Here is a 5,000-nt window from a genome sequence, read left to right as displayed (position 1 = left end):
AAATTGCAAAATTCATAAATATCTCTGTAGCACCAGGAACAAAGAAAGGGACTCTGTTAGTACAGTTAGTGACTGCCATTAAGAAATGGAAAGAAGAAACTAAAAGTAGTGTTGATTGGAATGAATATATTTTGGTACAGGATAGGTTAGAATTGGAAAGATTGCAAATAGAGAAAATGAAACTACAGATAGCCACGAGGGAAGAGGAAAGAATTCATGAAAAAGTAATGTTACAAGCAAAATTTAATCAGGAACAACTAAGAATAGAACGGGAAAGAGAAGAGGAACAATTAAGATTACAAAGGGAAAGAGAACAGGAACAATTAAGATTACAAAGGGAAAGAGAACAGGAAAAGCATGAATTAAAAGTACTCCACCTAAGGCAAGTTCCTGCCGAAAACAATTTTAACATAGGGAATGCTATTAAATTAATGCCTGTCTTTAAGCAAACGGAAGCCTTGGAGTTTTTCACTGTGTTCGAAAAACTAGCAAATAGGCTAGAATGGCCAGAAAACATGTGGACTACGCTGGTACACTGTAGGTTAATGGGTAAAGCACAGAAAATATATGCTGCCCTGAACGAAAAAATGAGTGCTGACTATTCCCAAGTGAAAAATTTGATTTTAAAAGCGTACGAGCTGGTACCTGAAGCCTACCGTCAGAAATTTCGAAATATGAAGAAGGGATGGGAGGAGACTTTCGTGGAATTTGCACGGAGGAAAAGAGTGGCTTTTCAGGAATGGTTGAAAGCCAAAGGTGTGGAAGATTTTGATGCTTTAAAAGAATTGATACTCATTGAAGAATTTAAAAATAATATTAATTTTGATCTAAAAACTCACTTAGAGGAACTTAAGTTGGATCTTTTGGATACTTTGGCTGTAGCAGCTGATGAGTTTTTCCTTTCCCACAAGGGGAACTATCGGTTCAGTGATAAGGCAAAGTGGGGCACAAAAAGGAATCCAAGTGGAAAAGGTGCAAGTCAGTCACCTGGAAAGAGGACAAAGGAATCACCGGATAGAGGTGAGAAGCCAGGGTCACCAAAGAAAGGTGGAAAACTGGTGTGCTGGCATTGTGGGCAACCAGGTCACATAAAAGAGAAGTGCCGGTTGTGGTTGGATAAAGCAAAGCCAGTGGGTCTGTTGGGTCGGGATTCGACTGCAACAGATGAGTGTTTCAAAAAATATGTCTCTGAAGGTGTAGTGAGCATCAAAGGCCAGAATAGGTCAGAGAGACGGGTAAAGCTTTTAAGGGACACGGGAGCGGCGCAATCCATAATTTTGCGTTCGGTATTGCCGGAAGGACTGAGCCAGGGACAGGAGAAATTTGTGTTACTAGGGGGATTCCCGAGAACAGTAACGGCATGCCCCTTGGTAGAGTTAGTGTTAAACTCTAAATGGGTAAAAGGACCCATGAGTCTGGCAATTGTGGATGAATTGCCCATAAAGGGAGTGGACGTGATAGTGGCCAACGATTGTGAGATGCGGACTCCAGGTAATTGTCCTCTGGTGCAAGGTAAGTCGGTAAAGACTGAAAAGCCCGTTTTAGTGGTCACGCGTTCGGGAGTCCAAGGCAAGTCCAGGGAGATGGACTGTATGGGGCTCGATAAATTATTTGAGAAAAATGGTTCTGAGGTAAGTGTAACTGGAAATCCCATGTCTTCCCTGAAGGACGAGAATGGTAAATGGGCAATTGATACATTTGCGGCGACTCAGAAGGCGGAGTTTGAGAAGGAGAGGAGTAAGCAAGTCAGTCAGGATAATAGTCGTCCTCATTTAGAATGGAAGGACGGAGTGTTGAAAAGGATAAGTCGAGCCTAACGAGCACCTGTAGATGCATGGGAGGTGAGAGAACAGATTGTGGTACCAGTAAACTACAGACGTAAGTTATTAGAGCTAGCTCATGACAACCTTCTGTCTGGTCATCTAGGTATAAATAAAACTTGTAAAAAACTTTCAGATTTGTTTTTCTGGCCTTCTCTTAGAAGAGACGTAAAGAAGTTTGTGAAGACCTGCAAAGTCTGCCAGACAACGGGGAAGCCGAATCAGAAAATCCCGAAAGCACCACTGCAGCCAATTCCAGCCATTGGAGAACCCTTTGAAGAGGTAATAATTGATATAGTTGGCCCTTTGCCAAGGACCAGCAGTGGAAATCAATATATTTTGACACTGATGGATAGGACCACACGGTATCCTGAGGCAATTCCTTTAAGGAGTATACATGCTGGGAGGGTTCTTAAATCTTTGCTGGGGTTCTTTTCGAAATTTGGTTTACCCAGGGTAATTCAGTCTGATTGTGGGAGTAATTTCAAAAGTAAAGTATTTAAGCAGGGTTTGGAAGAATTAGGCATAAAGCATGTAACTTCTTCGCCTTATCACCCACAGAGCCAAGGACAACTGGAAAGATTTCACCAAACATTGAAATCAATGCTTAGTAAGTATGTGCAGCAGGAACCCAAGAATTGGGACCAAGTAATTCCTTATTTATTATTTGCTTTCAGATCTATTCCTAGTGATGTAATGGGGTTTTCGCCATTTGAACTAACTTTTGGTCATAAAGTAAGGGGACCTTTAGAAGTAGTGAAGGATCACTGGGAGGTAGTAAAACCTCGGGTAAATTTGCTGGACTTTTTAAGGGATTCAAGGGAAAAGTTGATCAATTCTTGGGATTTTGCTTTAAAAACTTTGGAGGTGAGTCAAAGAAAAATGAAAGAGCGTTATGATATGAAAACCAAATTACGAAATTTTCAGGTTGGCGAAGAGGTGTTGGTGTTGCTTCCAATTCCAGGCAATCCATTTAAAGCCAAATTCTCGGGGCCCTGGAAGATCTTAAAGAAGGTGAATGACCTAAACTATGTTGTTGAAACCCCTGACAGGAGGAAGAAGACTCAAGTATGCCATGTTAATATGCTAAAAGCCTACCAGGGCAGGGAAACCATCCGACCAGTTCTGTCTTTAGCCAAGGTGGAGGAGAAAGAAGAATTTGGGGAAACTTCCAGTATGAGTTTGCTGGGAAATTCCGTAGCTTTGGGAAATCTACCCGGGATGTTGGATCATTTAAGTGCCACCCAATCCAAGGAGGTAATGAACTTGATAACAAAGTTCGCAGTTTTATTTCAGGACGTTCCAGGACTAACCAGTCTACTTATGCATGATGTAGAGGTGGGAGATGCTCGTCCCATTAAACAACATCCATATAGAGTTAATCCATCCAAAAGGGACATCATTAAGCAAGAGGTAGAATACATGCTACGTCATGATCTAATTCAAAGGAGTTTCAGCCCGTGGAGTTCTCCAGTAGTGCTAGTCAAAAAGGAAGGGGGAGGACAAAGAATGTGCTTCGACTATCGTAAGGTAAATGCAGTTACTGAGTCTGATTGTTTTCCTCTGCCCAGGGTGGACGATTGCATAAATGATGTCGGCGCTGCCAAGTACATAAGTAAGTTTGATCTTTTAAAGGGTTATTGGCAAGTTCCATTAACAGAAAGGGCTAAAGAAATATCAGCTTTTGTTACGTCGGAAGGTTTGTATTCATGCAATGTCATGCCTTTTGGTATGAAAAATGCCTCTGCCACTTTTCAGAGGTTGATGAATCAAGTGATTGATAAGTTAGAGGGGGTAGTTGTCTACATAGATGACCTTGTAGTTTACAGTAATAGCTGGGAGTCTCATTTGAAAAATATGGAATGTTTGTTCGAGAGGCTGTGTGCAGCTGGTCTGGTGATTAATTTAAACAAGTGTGACTTTGCAAAAGCCAAAATAATCTATTTAGGTCATGAGGTGGGACATGGCAAAATTCTCCCAAAATCGGTAAATATTCAGTCAATCCTCGATTTTCAGGTACCAGAGAATCGAAGAGGTATTCGCCGATTTTTGGGGATGGTGGGCTATTATAGGCGGTTTGTATTGAACTTTGCAGATGTGGCTAATCCACTGACCAACTTGCTTAAGAAAGGTCAGCGTTTCTGCTGGACTGCAGAATGTCATGATGCTTTTGATAAGTTGAAGTCAACCATGATTAATACTCCAATACTTAAAACTCCGAATTTTAAGGAACCCTTTTGCTTGGCTGTGGAAGCTAACGACGTGGGTGTTGGAGCGGTATTATCACAAGGTTGTGATGGTGAAGAGTTTCCGGTGGCGTATTTTTCAAAGAAACTGTCTCCAGCTCAGCAAAAATATTCAACGGTTGAAAAGGAGACTTTAGGACTCATTTTATCTTTGGAGCACTTTGAGGTTTACCTAAGTGGTAGCACAGGACCTATTGTGGTAAGAACGGATCATAATCCGTTGGTCTTCTTGAATTTCTTTAAAAATAAGAATAACCGTCTCCTTAGGTGGAGCCTTCGTCTCCAGGAGTGGGATCTACTAATTCAGCATATCGCTGGAAGAGAGAATATCATCCCTGATGCCCTGTCAAGATAACAGGCTCTCTGTTACAGGTCTTTTATTGTTTGTTTGTAATTTACAGTAAGGAGAAAAGGCCTTTTGTTAATACAAAAACGGGAGTTATTTGTATGTTTATTAAATATTATTTCTTTGTTTTAATGCATTGTTTTTTTTTTTCTTCTCAGGATTGGGGTTTATGATCTTGTAAACCTTCTGTGTTTAAATATGAAGAAGCCATAAAGGTGAAAGCGCCGAGGAAAGGTTTTGTACCAAGGAAAGACTTTGGACAGAATCTTGTGTAAACATGGGTACAGCTCTAGATTGGGCTGCACCCCTGTGGGTTTTCAGCATGCGCCAGGGGGATGGTCTCCTGGTAACAAATAACAAACCATCCCTTGGCTGATGTTTATGTTAAGTTTAAGTTAGGTTTAGCATTTGGGTACCTTTATTTTAGGGTATTTTTGTCAATTTGGTGCTGGGAAAATTTCTTTTCGATAATTTTTGATAAGTATGTTTAGGTTTAGATAGTTGGTTAGGAAAGGGAGAAGATGGGGTCCGGGAAATGACTGATGACATTTGTTTAATCTTCTTCCTTTGCAGGACTTACAATTTTTT

The sequence above is a fragment of the Palaemon carinicauda genome, chromosome 23 (assembly GCF_036898095.1).
Source record: "Palaemon carinicauda isolate YSFRI2023 chromosome 23, ASM3689809v2, whole genome shotgun sequence".
Lineage (NCBI taxonomy): Eukaryota > Metazoa > Arthropoda > Malacostraca > Decapoda > Palaemonidae > Palaemon > Palaemon carinicauda.
This window is presented reverse-complemented; position numbering follows the sequence as displayed.